The sequence below is a fragment of the Zootoca vivipara genome, chromosome 5 (assembly GCF_963506605.1).
Source record: "Zootoca vivipara chromosome 5, rZooViv1.1, whole genome shotgun sequence".
Classification (NCBI taxonomy): Eukaryota; Metazoa; Chordata; class Lepidosauria; order Squamata; family Lacertidae; genus Zootoca; species Zootoca vivipara.
The window spans coordinates 9455841-9473455 of record NC_083280.1 but is presented as its reverse complement, the minus strand read 5'-3'; the positions used below and the strand labels follow the sequence as shown (position 1 = coordinate 9473455).

Here is a 17615-nt window from a genome sequence, read left to right as displayed (position 1 = left end):
TGGCTCCCATGGCATATCCTGCCCCACATGTCGTCATCGTTATTTATTTATTTATTTATTTTATTGAGTTTATATACTCATCAGAAGCAGCAGCCAATTGCGTGAAGCAGGGTGGGAAAGAGCTGATATGGAGATGTTGGGTGACATCTTCCCCCCTCCCCCCCCCCCACCAGCAGACATATTTGCTGTTTTTAATTAGGTTTTGTAGTAATTTTGGATTATGTGGAATGCTTTATCTGAGTGGATGTAGCAACCTACATCCACCTCCATCATTCTGCCCGGACACTGAGGTCCAGTACCGAGGGCCTTCTGGCGGTTCCCTTGCGAGAAGCCAAGTTGCAGGGAACCAGGCAGAGGAACCAAGTTGCAGGGAACCAGACATCTGCTCTCCCAACAGATGTCAAAAAGGAAAACAACAACCAGACTTTTAGAAGACATCTGAAGGCAGCCCTGTTCAGGGAGGCTTTTAATGTTTAATAGATTATTATGTTTTATTCTTCTGTTGGAAGCCGCCCAGAGTGGCTGGGGAGACCCTGCCAGATGGGCGGGGTATAAATAATAAATTATTATTATTATATTATTATTATTATTAACCGAGTAATTTTGTTGTTCCCGCAAGGGGACATTGACAATAAAGATATCTTATCTTACACATTACAGTGGTACCTCGGTTTAAGTACACAATGGGTTCCGGAAGTCTGTACTTACTCTCAAGCGTACTTAACCTGAAGTGAACTTTCCCATTGAAAGAAATGGATCTTGAAATACAAGTAATGCTGTAGCTTAGGAAGTGGTTTTGAGATAAAGGAAAATATGAAAATATGATAGACAATGGTTTAGTTTAGAATTAAGAATAAGTATAAGTACGAAATAGGATAAAGGACTGTGAATTAGAAATTGTTAAAGAGGATTAGCAGTGAATCGCAGTATGGAGGATCCGATGAAGTTGCATTACAATGATTAGACAAGATGCTAAGTCTATGAAATTTTGTATTTTCTTTTTGTTGTTGTTGTTATTGTTAATTGGTTTTTGTTATTTGTTGTGTTTTGTTCCTAATAGATGTTTTTTTAAAAAAATTAATAATAAAAAACTTTGAAGAAAAAAAGAAAGTAATGGAAAATGGATTATAGTGGTACCTCAACTTACAAATTTAATGCGTTCTGAACGCACATTCGCAAGTCGGAAAAATTCGTAAGTCGAATCCCATAGGAATTCATTGGGAGAAAAAAAATCATAAGTCTACAGTGGTGCCTCGCTAGACAAATTTAATTCGTTCCACGGGTCTTATACGGAAAATTCGTCTAGCGAATCCCATAGGAATGCATTGATTTTTTTTGAATTTTTTTTTTTGCCCATAGGAACACATTAATTGAATTTCAATGCATTCCTATGGGAAACCGCGATTCGCTAGACGAATTTTTCGTAAAATGAATTCGTCTAGCGAGGCAACCTCCACTAGAAAAAACCTTTCATTAAGCGGAAATTTCGTTAAGCAGGGCATTCGTTAAGCGAGGCACCTCTGTATCTAAAAATTCGTAAGTTGAAAAAAATCCTATCTAAACCGCATCCAAGATGGCGGGCGGAGCTCCGTTCGTAAGTCGAAACATTTGTAAGTCATGTCATTCGTAAGTCGAGGTACCACTGTAATCCGTTCCAGATGGGTCCGCGAAGTACTTAAACTGAAAATACTCAAACCGAGGCGTACTTAAACCGAGGTATGACTGTACTGGGAAGATGTGGGTTTGTGGTGTCTACACATCTGCCCATAATAAGCAGCATGGTCTTAAGTGGCCTTTATACAACAGCTCCAAGGCCAGGAGAGAACAAACCCTCCACCATGTCTCCGATGAAAACAGGGAGGTGCTATTCCATAATAATAATATTATTAATTTTGGGATTTGTACCCCACCCATCTGACTGGGTTGCCGCAGCCACTCTGAAACATGATAAAACATTAAACATTTAAAAACTTCCCTATACAAGGCTGCCTTCAGATGTCTTCTAAAGGTTGCATAATAGTTATCTCCTTGGCTCAGGAGTCGCATAACTCCATACCCTCCAACGTTTATCAGATGAAAATAGGGACGTCCTAAGGGAAAGTGGAACATTCTGGGATCAAACTGGGACAGCTCCCGTAAATCCGGGACTGTCCCTGGAAGAATTGGGACACTTGGAGAGGTATACAACCACGCTTTCCAGGGCGGAGGGGGGGAAGAGATCTGCTCCTTGCTGCAGATGACCTCACTGCCTGGATTGGGGGAACTATGATCTCAGCGATTTGCCAAAGCAAATTTGCCTTTTGGTTGTTGTTGTTGTTTGGATGGGGGGGGGGGATTTCTGCTGTCCAAGAAAAACAAGTGGATGCAGAACTTTGGCATCCCAGGCATAGAAATAAATTCTGCAAGTGACACAAATTGTGGAAATTACTGCTCATTCATGGAGGCGTAACATGAGCACAGAATTGCATCTGTTTCATTATGCAGGAGCAACACCACTCATAGCCCAAAGCTCCATGGACCTCCTGCGCAAACGTGGAGCTCTTGGTGCACAACAGCGGCCCTGTTCTGTTCAACACTAGGGAAGGGCATGGGCTCAGAATGCCGGAATCGCACTGCCTGAGCAGAACAGGCCCCAGCTCAGAGGAAAGAGGGGGGGGGGGTCAAGCTCAGCAAGCTCACTGCTCCATTCACGAACTGAAGGCAAGGTGGAGAGGAGGAACATCCAGGAGGGTTTTTCTTATAAACCACATTTCATAGAATCAGAGAATCTTAAGAGATGGAAGGGACCCTCAGGGTCATCTAATCCAACTCCCTGCAATGCAGGAATCTCACCTAAAGCACCAGTGACAGATTAACAGTTAATATTTTCCACTTATCTCCATTTAGTCTCAGTGATGGACTGAATGGTGGTGGTGGTGATGATAAAGGTATTATTTATTTAATTTATATACTGCTGTATACCCAGGGGCCTCAGGGGGGTATGGACAGTTAGCAAGTAAGGTGGAGTTCCTGTTTCTTTATGAAGCCCCAACATGAATTGCATGATGATGATGATGATGATGATATATTTATTTATACCCTGCCTTTGCCCCTGATGGAACTCAATGTGACTTACAGACCAAACAAATAAACAAGAATCACTAAAAACATAGAAAAGGCTATCGTTAAAAAACAATTAAACATTAATAGTATTATAACATACAGTCGTACCTTGGAAGTCAAACGGAATCCGTTCCGTAAGTCCATTTGACTTCCAAAATGTTCGGAAAGCAAAGTGTGGCTTCAAATTGGCTGCAGGAGCATCTTGCAACTGCTTATACAGTGGTACCTCGACTTACAAAGACGATCCGTTCCGCGGCCATCTTCAGTTGTCGAAGTCTTCGGTTGTCGAAGCGCCGCTTGTGCGCATGCACGAAGTGCGATTTCGCGCTTCTGCGCATGCACCGACCCCGCGCGCCGCTTTGCGCAGGTGCAGAACACGCGCGCAGGGCGCATGGGGCAAAAAGACTTCCGGGGTTGTCGACTTCGGAAGTCGAAACCTTCGGAAGTTGAAGCGTTCGGTTGTCGAGGTACCACTGTATACATTCCTGAAAGCCTGGGCCACTCCCACTCCCAACATGATTGGCGGTCTAAACTCCCAAGCTGCGAATCACGACTCATTCAAGGGCCAATGGCAGAGGCCCAAATCCTGAAATGTTCTGTGATTGGACATCATGTATCAAATCAAAACATAGGAGCTCAGAATCCTTAGTCCAGATTCAAGCTCAGGCAAACACAGACTACTGGATACATAACACCACCCATGTGTGAGGGTCGCAGGACTCAGAGAAGGGCCTCTCCTGAAGACCTCAAAACCTAGGAGGGTTTGTATGAGGGAATGAAAAGGGAGAAGTGGTGTGGGAGGAGGAAGTATATGAAAATGGGTAAGTTCATTCATTCATTCATTAATTCATACACACACACACACACACACACACACAGAGAGAGAGAGAGAGAGAGAGAGAGAGAGAGAGAGAGATGCAAAGAAAATATGAGGAAATATTCCTTTCTGCCAAATTTGCCTAGCCCGAAACTCCAAGTCCTGTCCGTAAGAACAGTAGCAGCGAGCACTGCTGACTCATGTTTAAGCAATGGGAAGGCATCAGACTGATTCCCATTGCTCATTTCTCAAGCCTTAACACAAGTTTGCTCGGTGATGCTTCAGGAATGAGGGAGAAAAGAATTTAGCAGATCTTCCCCGAACAGCAATGATGATAATAATAATACATTTTTATTTATACCCTGCCCTCCCCAGTCAAAACTGGGCTCAGGGTGGCTAACACCAATAAAATTACAAGAAGACATAAAAGAAAAGAATTAATTAAAATACTGATTAAAATACAATATTAAAATTTAAAATGCAGTCTCATTTTAAGTAGTCCATAAATCAAAACCATGAGGGAGGAAAACACAGGGGTCAGACTGAATCCAACCCAAAGGCCAGGCGGAACAGCTCTGTCTTGCAGGCCCTGCGGAAAGGTGACAAATCCTGGTCTCCTGTGAAAGAGCGTTCCACCAAGTTGGGGCCAGTACTGAAAAGGCCCTCCAGATGTTTTGGCCTACAACTCTCATGATCCCTAGTTAACAGGACCAGTGGTCAGGGATGATGGGAATTGTAGTCCAAAACATCTGGCGGGCCGAAGTTTGGGGGTGCCTGCTAAAGGATGGTGAACTTGTGAGCAGGAATTGAATTATGAGCAACAGAGGGAATTAGAGGTTATTGTATTGTTGTTATGGTATAAGAGATAGAAAATAGGGTGCAGCAAAGGGGGAGGGAAAAAAACGGAGTGGGAAGTCGACAAAGCAAAAGAAAAACTTATGTCTAGGAGTATATATGTGAAACTTTTGAAAAATTTATTAATAATTTATTAATTTAGGCTTTATTAATAACATGAATTTAATAAAATAAATAAGATATAATAAGATATTACTAAAAGAAGGAAATAAATCATAATAATTTCTAGTGTGACAAAAATTTGAGTCCGAATGTTAGTATTTCCACCCAACCCGCCTATGATTATAAACCAATTCTCTATATAAACAGGGACAACAAGGGGGATGACGTTGTGTCTGCGGCACCTCAAAAAAGGCGCCAGGACTGATTGTCCATTATCATGCAATGCGTACACAAGTGCCCTGCAATATTACATTGTATTGCAGATTTATTCTGGGACCATCTTGGCTACTTCCTAAGCACGCTGGAGCCTGCTGCCAAGCTCTCGTTTCATCACTTAAGAACTGTAAATGCTGTTCTGTGTCCTCTGTAAATCAAACTACTGAGCCTGTTGAGCTGACAATTTATTGTGACTCTATTGGGGGGGGGGAGACCTGGTTGATATGGAGTCCCTAGGGAAGCAAGACGCAAATGCCCCAAACACATGAAAAACTGCCTCGCGGTTAGTCAACAGCATCTTTAGTTGCTGTTTTCACAGGCCGAGGCAATGTAAATAGCAACCCTGAAGTCCAAGGGGCAGAATTGGCAGGAGGCCAATCAAAGTTCCAGCCACTCGCTGTGGGATGAACAGGGTCACAGCTCTTTGCGACAGACTAAAGATTATTTTTTGTTGGCGCTTTGCGTAATGTGTTTCTACTCTCAACGATGCGTGCCTGCTTTGCATGAAAGTTGATTTTCTATTTTGAACCTGATGAAAATGTAGGCAAACTCTGGTGCTCCTTTTAGCAAATTGCTGTGCGGTGGGGTAAATGATGGCATGGGTAATTGAGAGAACCAATGGATGCGGTCAGTAGGGGAGGTTTGCCAAGAGAGGCAGTGTGGAGTAGTGGTTAGAGTGCTGGGCCAGGGATCAAATTCCCACTCAGCCATGAAGCCCACTGGGAGACCTTTCAGTACAGTATCTCTCTGCTTAACCCACCTCACAGGGTTCTTGGGAGGATAAGAAGTAGAGGGGGGTGGAATTTGTATGCCGCCTTAAGCTCCTTGGAGAAAGAAATGGGATATAAATGTAATAATAAATAGAAATAAATAAAATAAGGATGGGATAGGGCACCTGCCAGCAGACAGCTTAAACGAACAGAACTGTACACAAATCTTTGGTTACAGAGCCTTGTTTTTCAGCAGGGGAAACTAACACAGTACTGTATTTGAGTTACAATCATAGCAAAGTTTCAATTAAGAGACACAAATGTTTGACTTTGAGAAAGCAATATTTGGAAAACAGAGCTCTGCGGTATTTAACGCTGAGTCCTTAAACAAATCTGCCATTGGTCCCTTGCTGCTGCTTTTCCCAGAACACCCTTCCAGAATATCTGCTTTCAATTTTTCTTTCTAAACGCCCCCCCCCCCCCTTTTCGTACAATCCTTTGGTTTTAGTCACCTACCATAACTAAACCAAAGTAAACATAGTTGGAAAAAATGTGTCCGGCACTCCCCTTCTGCCAGCACAAGGTATGTGGATTTGTGGAATGGAACTCCCCCCCTCAACCCTGCAGGCCCCCACCTACCCTCAAAATCAGCTTTGGAAGTGGGGGGGATCCTCTGGATAAGTTGGGGAGGAAAGTGGGGAGAAGAAAACAGAAGTTTCCGCGTAACTCTGCTGCTGCTGCTTTGGATACAACCCTCTTCTTTCCTCTGCCTTCATCTCCCTTGGCTAACTTATACTGTATTGGATTTTAGATTGTAAACGCTTTGGGGCAGGAATTTGCACCCGTGTCTTTGGATAAGACGGACATAGATGGTGCTATATATTCCATTATTCATAATCCTCACTGAAAGCAGCAACAACGGTGACGAGGATTACCGTAGGAGCCAGGACTTTCCCTTCGTTGTTTGGCTACTCTGCTACTCTTACGAACAACACACCCCACAACTAACAATTCTCTATCTGTGTTTCATCACCCGTAGGCTCCACCTTCAAACCATCTGTTTCTGTGCTGGCTCCAAACTCTCGGGGGGGGGGGGGGGAATTTGAACAACCTGCCCTGGGTTGAGCATCTTCATTAAGCTCTGCCTCTGTCTCCTCCCGGAGGACTTGTCTTGGCTCCATCTTCACAAAGTTTTGTAACTCTTTTAAAAAGTTGGCTCTTTAACCCTGGCACAAGCACTAAAACCAGCTTCCACTTCTTCTTCTTTAAATAAAAATAAACAGCTCCAAAGCTTTCCTTGAGGTATAGCTTCATCATATTATATTTTTGGAGCTTTTGTAACAGTATATCCGAATATCCGAAAGCAGCTGTGCAAAGGTTAAGATTATTGCTGTGACTGGGCAGTTTGCTCCGGGTGCCTGTCCTTTGGAAGTCTTACAGTCTTCACTTATTTCGGTAAGCCCCCCCCCCCGGACTTTCACTGTTTTTTGGGTGGGATTAAATTCCACATTGGCAAATTCAGGTTGCACAATTAAAGTGCAACAAACACATTTTAAAAATCATACTCTTCTCCCCCCACCAGGGGCGGCTCGCCCATTGGCCCTAGTGGCGTGGGGCGCCAGGGCACTGAGGGGCGGCCCAGCAAGTGGGGGAGCTGCGTGGCGGCCTCCCTTTCCCTCCTCCTGGACGCCCGCCAGCCGCGCCGCTCGGAGGAGAGAGGTAAACGAGCGGAGCAGGGGCACTAGGACCCTGTTCCGCTCTGCAGCGGAGCTTTCCTTTAAAAAAAAAAAGAGTGGGTGGGCGCCCGAGGGATCTGCACCAGGGCGCCCGATGACCTTAAGACACTACTGCCCCCCACCCCACCCCGGTACAGAAAGTGTTGAGAAAATGCACTGGAAAATGTATGATCTGAAGGCTTTTAAAGGAAGCTTTTAATATTTGCTGAATTATTGTATTTTAATATTTTGCTGGAAGCCACCCAGAGTGGCTGGGAAGGCCCAGCAATATTTTTTTTTGGGGGGGGTATAAATGATAACTTATTATTATTATTATAAATTATTATATAGGATAACAGCTGGTTGACTTGACCTTATAAGAGCGAATGCTCAATCAACAGCCGACCTCATATAACCTCCCCTCAGACAAATCAGGACAAATGCTCAGTCTAAAGGTTGAGGAAAGGTGAGACTGAGAGGTTAATATACTTAATTCCTGTTGTTTGGAAAAACAAACAAACCTGTTGATCAATATATCACTGGTGTTGGCCCACATCACAACAGTATTTATATGTTCACATAATAACATCAGTAGTGTTTAATTCCACCTGAGTTATGTGATCATGTCCCTGGGATCCAGATTATCTGAAACAATCAGACATCCAGCCCAGTCCTATGGATCTTTACCCCAAAGAAAGCCCCACTATATGCAGTGTAGCTTAACTCTCAGCTAAGTGTGCCCCATGTGTAGAAGGATTTGTTCTCAAGTTTAGTTAGCATGCTATTGATACCATGCACAATTGGCTAAATCAGAGTATCAATGACTCTGCCTTCTGTTTTTTTGCAGACAAACATTCCAAGGGTCTCTGGCAAAGGGGCAAAGGCCTCTTGCTGCAGCCCCCACAAACAAACAGATTTGTCTGATAGCCTCACAAAAAACTATCTTTGCAAAGCTGCATTCCACAGATACAGCAAAGGATCCCACTCTGCTGCATCAAAGCAGGGTTCAAGAAAATGCTCGAGAAAACAAACATGCGTCTACTTATCTTGAGTACTACTGAGTATATCAGATTCTCAGATTTTTCCAAAGCAAAGCTTCCTTGGTTAAAGAAGAAACAATTTGAGGCTTCATGAGCAAAAAAACACTTGGGGAAAAAAATGAAAGGCACAAATACAGGATGGGAGACACCTGGCTTGAGAGCAGTACATGTGAAAAGGATCTAGGAGTCTTGGTAGACCACAAATTTGACATGAGTCAACAGTGTGATGCAGCAGCTAAAAAAGCCAATGCAATTCTGGGCTGCATCAATAGGACTATAGCATCTAGATCAAGGGAAGTACCGGTAATAGTACCACTGTATTCTGCTCTGGTCAGACCTCACCTGGAGTACTGTGTCCAGTTCTGGGCACCACAGTTCAAGAAGGATACTGATGAGCTGAAACGTGTCCAGAAGAGGGCAACCAAAATGGTCAAAGGCTTGGAAACGATGCCTTATGAGGAACGACTTAGGGAGCTGGGTATGTTTAGCCTGGAGAAGAGAAGGTTAAGGGGTGATATGATAGCCATGTTCAAATATATGAAAGGATGTCATATGGAGGAGGGTGAAAGGTTGTTTCCTGCTGCTCCAGAGAAGCGGACATGGAGCAATGGATTCAAGCTACAAGAAAAAAGATTCCACCTAAACATTAGGAAGAACTTCCTGATGGTAAGAGCTGTTCAGCAGTGGAATTTGCTGCCAAGGAGTGTGGTGGAGTCTCCTTCTTTGGAGGTCTTTAAGCAGAGCCTTGACAGGCATATGTCAAGAATGCTTTGATGGTGTTTCCTGCTTGGCAGGGGGTTGGACTGGATGGCCCTTGTGGTCTCTTCCAACTCTATGATTCTATTATTCTATGTATGTGGGACACTTCACATAATAATGCTTTTCGTACAGGTAGGTAGCCGTGTTGGTCTGCCCTAGTCGAAACAAAATAAAAAAATTCCTTCCAGTAGCACCTTAGAGACCAACTAAGTTGAAAGCAGCATGTGTTTGTAAATAAGTATCTCATATGGGCACATGCATCCAACCGAAAACCCATTCCCAGTGCATACTAGCCTGTAAGTGCAGCAGGTTGGTGCAGGAACTGATTCATCTTTTTATCGGTATTGGCGCCTGTTAGGATTCTTGCTCCGTGTTTGCAGTCATGGGATTGTTGTCTATCACATGACGGTGTATGTTTTCATTCCACAGTGTGGGAAGTGACGGAGACATGATGTTTATGTTACTGTATTCCGTGAAGTGGGACTATTGTCCTTTATCCTTTCTCTTTGCTGTCTGATAAGAAAGAGGAAGGAGCTAAGTCAGTATGCTCCGAGTGTATTATATGTAAATAAAGTAGTTTAGCCAAAATGCTGTGCTACTGAGTTCTGTTACACGAACTGCTAATACTCTGCAGGATCCGTAAGTGTGCTTGGTATCTTGGTATCAGTCGCTGTGATGTTCGGGCTGGAGAAAGCTTTTGAAGCTCCCGAACGACCTAACAGGAGGGAGAGAACATGCCAGTCGGGCATCTGTCTCTGCCAGGGTCCTACACGCGAGTAGGGCAATCCTAACAGCGCCCACCCTGTGGAACGCCCTCCCATCAGACGTCAAAGAAATAAACAACTATCAGATGTTTAGAAGACATCTGAAGGCAGCCCTGTTTAGGGAAGTTTTTAATGACTGACGTTTTAATGTATTTTTAATCTTTTGTTGGAAGCTGCCTAGAGTGGCTGGGGAAACCCAGCCAGACGGGTGAGGTATAAATAATTTATTATTATTATCATTATTATTATCATTATTATTATCGTAGAATTGTAGAGTTGGGAGGCTTTTCTAGCGTAAATGGTTCAAATGTTGGCAATTACACAGGCAGAAGTTTCTGTGGAAATTGACAAAGACTCTGAGGCTGACTGCTGTAACATAGGGGCTAAGCAGGGGCAAGGATGCACAAGGCATTTGTAGTCTGTAAGTACTTTTGGGTACGATTCAGTCATACATCAGAAAATTCAGGTTGCAGAGTTAAAGCTGAATTGGTGCTGCTTTGCAGGAACACCCACCCCCAAGCATACTTTTAGTGATTACGAAAATGAAGAGGAAAGGCAAAAACGTGGGATAATGCTTGATGAAGTGCTGTCTAACCTTCCTGCAAGCAAATCAGAATGAATACTCCATAAATAGATCATTGAATCATAGAGTTGGAAGGGATCCCCAAGGGTCATCCAGTCCAACCCCCCGCAATGCAGGAACTGCAACTAAAGCATCCAGGACAGATGTCCATCCGACCCCTGATTAAAATCCTCCAAGGAAGGAGAGTCCATCACCTTCCGAGGGAGATAATGTTTCGGTTACAAGTCAAGGTTCACGAGGAAGCAGCCCTTCCTGTGGGAACTGGGTGCCTACAGATGAGATTTCTAAAACAAGAGGTAGAAGGAAGCAGTATCTGGCAAGGCATGCAAGTCTTTCCTTTCATTTCCTTTTCACCTGGGAAAGTTCAACAAGGGAGTGTTGAGGGACGGAGATCAGGGCAGAGCCGGTGGGCTGGGCCAGTCATCTTCTGCAAGTGGGCAGCCTAGTGTGAAACAAGAACAGTGTGTGTTCATTTGTACCCAAGACATTTTGGCACCTGAAGTGAACCACAAAATGGTGTTTTCCTCCACCCCCATCCAGGAAAGACGGGCAGAGTGAAGAGCTGGAAATTTCTGCATGGTCTTTTATGTATTGTGGTATTTTATGAATTGTGATGTCGCTGCTATTTTTACGAATCATGGCGTAGTAATGATTTGTTGGTTGGAGGATGGGTGGCGGTTAATGGATTGAGGGTGAATCCTGACAAGACAGAAGTACTGTTCTTGGGGGACAGGGGGCGGGCTGGTATGGAGGTTTTCGTGGTCCTGAATGGGGTAACTGCCTCTGAAAGACCAGGTGCGCAGCCTGGGAGTCATTTTGGACTCAAAGCTGTCCATGGAGGCGCAGGTCAACTCTGTGTCCAGGGCAGCTCTCTACCAGCTCCATCTGGTACGCAGGCTTAAACCCTACCTGCCTGCGGACTGCCTCGCCAGAGTGATGAATGCTCTAGTTATCTCCCGCTTGGACTACTGCAATGTGCTTTACGTGGGGCTACCTCTGAAGGTGACCTGGAAACTACAACTAATCCAGAATGCGGCAGCTGGACTGGTGACTGGGGGCGGCCGCTGAGACCATATAACACTGGTCCTGAAAGATCTACATTGGCTCCCAGGACGTTTCTGAGCACAATTCAAAGTGTTGGTGCTGACCTTTAAAGCCCTAAATGGCCTCGGCCCAGTATACCTGAAGGAGCATCTTCTCCCCCATCATTCTGCCCGGACACTGAGGTCCAGCGCCGAGGGCCTTCTGGCGGTTCCCTCACTGCGAGAAGTGAGGTTACAGGGAACCAGGCAGAGGGCCTTCTCGGTAGTGGCACCCACCCTGTGGAACGCCCTCCCATCAGATGTCAAAGAGATAAATAACTACCTGACATTCAGAAGACATCTGAAGGCAGCCCTGTTCAGGGAAGTTTTTAATCTGTGACATGTTAATGTATTTTAAATGTTTCTTGGAAACCGCCCAGAGTAGCTGGGGAAACCCAGCCAGATGGGCGGGATACAAATAATAAATTTTTATTATTATTATTCATTGTTGAGAGTGAATTTCTGTTTAATTACGTATTTGCTGGCATTTTGACCATTAATATTATTGCATAATATTATATTCTGACTGGGTTATTGAATTACTTAATTTGATGTAAGTTTCTTATTTTAAAGTCTCAATTTTTTTATCATGACATTCACATTCAATTGGTTTGTGACAGGATGCATGATCTCTGTGGCGTATTTTGTTCTTTCTGAGTAGCGTGTAAATTGACGTGTGCATAGCAATATTCTAAGGCAGCATACAAATCAAAAGGGAATTGAAAATAAAGCGCAGAGGGATTCTTCAGGGTAACAGCTGACACATTGGGAAAGTGTGGTTTAAAACTACAACCATACGCTTCTGAGTTGAAAATAATGATGTCACATGATCTCTTGATTTCAGGAACTGGTCCCACACTAAATTGAGCAATTTCTGTGGAAATGGACAAAGACCCTGAGGCTGACTGCTGTAACATAGGGGCTAAGCAGGGGCAAGGATGCACAAGGCATTTCTGCACTGTACTGTAAGTACTGTACTTTTGGGTACGATTCAATCATACACCAAAAAATTCAGGTTGCAGAGTTAAAGCTGAATTGGTGCTGCTTTGCAGTAACACCCACTCCCAAGCATACTTTTAGCGATTACGAAAATGAAGAGGAAATGCAAAAATGTGGGATAATGCTCGATGAAATGCTGTCTAACCTCCCTGCAAGCAAATCAGATTCTCAGTTAATAGATCGTGGAATCATAGAGTTGGAAGGGATCCCCAAGGGTCATCCAGTCCAACCCCCTCCCCCCCGCAATGCAGGAAGTGCAACTAAAGCATCCATGGCAGATGGCCATCCAACCTCTGTTTTAAAACCTCCAGTGAAGGAGAGTCCACTAAATGTTCCCACAAACTTTGTGCAAACAAATCAGGATGAATGCTTAACAAAACAGGCAGTGTGGAAGTGATCACAGGGTGGGTGGGCAGATGCAAGAGAGGAAAAGGCTGCTGCACTTTTAAGAGTTGTGTAGCAAAGATAATTCCAGCTGGTGTAGTTTGTGCATCTGCTAAAATCCCCTCTTTTAAAAGTGCAGGATTCATCTCCCTTTTCCGTCCGGCTAACCTATCTGGTTGAAATCTCACTTCAGCTGTAGAGGTGCAATGGCCTTAGTTCATCTGTAATATGGGACTAATAAAACTGACGTTTCTTGCAGGGTTCTTTATAAGGATCAAGCATTCAGAATCACAGCAAAAGTGTAAACTCTTAAGATGAGGCTATGGGAATTGTGGGGTGGGTACTCCCCATCCCCTTGCTGTCCTTTTGCAACTAAATTGATCACCTGCAATCTCAGGGTTGCATAAAGGCCATTGGCTCTTATTCAGATTTTCAGGAACATCAAAATGACGCTGATGGTAGGTTTCAATAACAAGGCTACCAGCCTTATATTTGCATCTTTAAGATTCCAGAGTGTCTGGGTATTCATTCCTCTTGACCACAAAAATAGCAAAAATAGTTTTGTGGAGGAGAAACTCAGTATTTAAAGCCCAAACCGAGTTACGTATTGAGCCTTAAATCCCCTAAGCAGGGAAATCAGTCTGGGTCAGTTTGCAAACGGATTTGGGTTTCAAAACTGAGCAACACCCAAATGCAAATATATTACTTTGCAAATATTTGAGAGGGCTTGGTCAAATTTAGTTGGTAGCGTTTGCAAATGCTGAAGTTAGTATGAGTTTAATGATGTCGTTCTACACGTATCACAACAAGGGATGTACATGTACTGATTTCCAGGGGGAAAGCCAGCATGGTGTAGTGGTTAGAGTGTTGGAGCAGGACTTGGATGACCAGGGTTCAAATCCTCACTCAGTCATGAAGCTCAGTGCATGACCATGAGTGACCTTAATCTGAAAACCTGACAAGGAGGATACAATGGGGAAGGGAAGAAGCATGTACACCAGTTCTGAACTCCTTGGAGAAAATGGTGTGATAGAAATGTAATTGATTAATTAATCCTGAGGTTTGTCCTATGGGCAACTCAAGCCTCTGCAGGTCTACTCGGATCTAAGTCCAACTGAGCCCAAAGCGGCCCAGCCACCACTAAAAGCTGCTTCATCTGCAGACTTTTGGAGGGGGACAGTGCTCATCTCCTGCTACGAAGAGCTTCACCTGCTCTTTAAAAGGAGCGGACTACAGCGGAACTTCGTGTTACGTACCGTCCTCCTTACGAATGCTCCGCTAACCCAGAAGTAGATGCTCCTTGCTGCGAACTTTGCCCCGGGATGCGAGTGCAAGTTGCGCGGGAGCAGCGGGAAGCCCCATTAGCGAAAGCACGCCTCATGTTAAAAACGGTTTTGGCTTAAGAACAGACCTCCTGAACGGATTAAGTTCGTAACCGGAGGTACCACTGTATGCAAATTCTTGCAAAAAGCACGGCCCAAATGCTCTAAATGGGAGCACTTTCAAAAGCCTTTCTGCACCATTCAGACACCAGTCCCTAGCTTTAGAGGAGCCTTATACTGTACCTAGTTAGCCCAACTAGCTCAGTATTGTCAACACTGACTTGCAGCAACCCACCAATGTTTCAGGCAGGAGTGATTTCCAGCTTTACCTGGAGACACCCGGGATCAAACTGGGTACCTTTTGCATGCAGTCCTTCCCTAAATGCCTTCCCCATGCATCGCCCACCCACAAAATGGTGCCTCCTGAAGGTTTGCTTTACGTTTAGACTCATAAGAGTTGACAGGAATATGATAGGTAATCCACTCTTGTCCCATGCAGTCAGTTGGCAGTGTCGCTTAGAGTGATGCGCCCACAGCAAAAAAAGTGCTGGGTTCCTGGACTTTGAATAGCTGCACAGAAGAGGAAGTCTGAGCAGGTAAAACTGTGAGCAGAGATATCGAAAGAGGTAAGGGAAACTGGACAAAGAGAGCTGCGGCATCCTAAATACAGAATCCAGAAAGTCAGCTACAGCTACACCAAAATCCACTCCAGATCTCCTCCTCCCAAGCTTTTTTCATCTCAGCAGCCTAATTTAGAAAGGGGAGTAACGCTTTTCAGTTGTGGCTGTTGGCAAACGATTCTGTCAGTAGATCCTGATAAATATTCTGCCTGCTTCTGGAACTTTTGGGAACATTTCCTTATGCTTGACTTCAGGAGCTGGTGAGAAGAATCCCATTTCATTCATCTTCTATGGCTATTTTTGAGATTACAGTATAGATCCTTGTTTGCAGTAGCATACCAAATACAACTGCCTGCAAAATTTCCCACACTCACCTATGGAAAACTGATTTGTGGTGGGTTGTGTGTGGTAGGGGAAGGATGCAATTCCATTATGTCCCAGGCAAACATTTCTCAATCTGAGGGCCAGGGACCACTACTGGATCTCAACCCACATTCAGATGGGCCTTGGCCCACAACCCCTCCCGCTGTTCTGTATAGCCTAACAGCACCAGGTGCCCTGCATAGGTAGTACACAGAGATGGAAGACAGGAGTCGAGTAAAGAGAGAGGCTGTGGCATGCTAAATTGGAGAGGAAGAAAGGACATAAAGAGAGAAAAACTGACCGGAAAAGTGGCCTGCTGAGTGCGAGGGAAGGAAAAGCCAGGACAGGACCAAAAGAAGCAGAAGAGACAGACAGACTAAGGGACTGGAAAAGGAGAAACAATGGCAGAATGCAAGTTAGCCATCAATAGAAAATAGTGTCAGTGACTGCCAGTCTATTAAGGAAGAACCTATGCAAATGTGGAACTTGTTTGTGTGCTACATACCTGAAGTGGGACAAAGGTACAAACCTACTCGCAAGAGGATGACGAATGAAACTGTTAATTGGGCTTTGAATGACGTCCTCATTATCAAAATAGACACCTGACATTTTCAAATGACCCTACAGAGAGGAAGTTAGCGGTTCTTGTTTTGGTACTTATAAGGTTTGTGCACACTGATAGTTATATTTCTGTTTGTTGTACACTTGTATGCCAACATAAACCCAAACTAAAGGTGTGTGTAGGGGGTTATAATTGCCAGCTGGGAAGCCAAACTCCACATCAAATTGGCCACCATCTTTAAACTGCCCGAACCCCTACATGATGCTTTAGTGGCTAGTGGAACACCAACATTTTCAGGAATTTAGGAATGCGCTTATTACACCTCAATCTCAAAGCAAAGATCACTGACCTTTTCCCAACAGTATACACCTGCCTGTAGCCCTCTGGATGCTGTTGAAATCCTCCATCTTCCCCAACCTTTGGCCATGCTGGTTGGGTGGGTGGGAGGGAGTTGTAGTCCAACAACATTTGGAAGACCACTCAAAAAGGTCTACTCCAGTGATGGGCAACCTTTTGAGCTTGGTGTGTCAAAATTCACCAAAAAACTGAGCATAACTTGAGTGGTGTGTCACTTCGAGAGAAAAAACCATAATTTCGCGATATTTATAGTTTAAATAACAAAAATGTATAATTGTAATATATAACTGTATTTAATAAACCAAAAACTAATTATTTAACCAAACTAAACCAAAAACCCCTTATTTATCACAAGGTGCCCAGAGTTGTTGAGCTTTTGGGGGGGAGCTGCTGACCAAAGTTTTGGAGGGTTTTTTTGGGGGGTGCAAAATTTGCTTTGCTTTTTGGGGGGGATGCCTCAAAGCTGCTGCGCTTTTTGAAGGGGGAAGAGAACAGAAATAAATGATGAATAATACCTTCGCTGGAACTAACACGCAGCACCGAAAAGTCTGCCAAAGCTTTAAAAAAAACCCAGCACAGAACGAGTTAAAAAACGAACACTGTCACACCCAATCATAGTCTGCCAAAGCGCCAGAAAAAATAGCACAGAAAGGGTTAAAAAACCAATCTCTGGCTACCAGCAACAACAACAAAAAAGGATCCGGGTTTTAACAGCGGAGAAAAGCTGTTGTGGAGACAAGCTCTAGCAGAGACAAGCTGTAGGAGGAGCGGGAGAACAAATGGGGGAAAAACAACAACAACAACAGCACGAATGGGCCAATGGGGCGAGTGCCAGCAGTGAGGGCTCTGTATGTCACATCTGACACGCGTGTCATAGGTTCGCCATCACTGGTCTACTCAAACACAGGAAACCACCTGTGCATAAGCTGCATCCAGTGCGATCCCACCACTGGGATGAAAATCCATATATTGTCATTTCTTATGAAATACTGTGTTCTGCTGCATTTCCCCGCAAACCAGCTTTGATCCGCACTGGGGAAAAGAACGACCAGGCTTTGTTTTAAGATGGCATCATGTACACAACCTAAGTCAGAGCACTGGGCTATCCAATTGTAGCATATGTGCTGTCGAAGAGAGCACAGAGCACTGAGCTACCTAGCTCAATACTGCCTACACTGGCTGGCAGCAGGTCTCAAGAGGGCT

At 44.3% G+C, this 17615-nt stretch overlaps 1 protein-coding gene across 4 annotated transcripts in view; it reads right to left on the bottom strand.

Moving 5' to 3' along the window:
• Window positions 1-17615, bottom strand: part of MCF2L2 (MCF.2 cell line derived transforming sequence-like 2) — a 198808-nt gene that overhangs the window by 81561 nt on the left and 99632 nt on the right. The window lies entirely within an intron of this gene.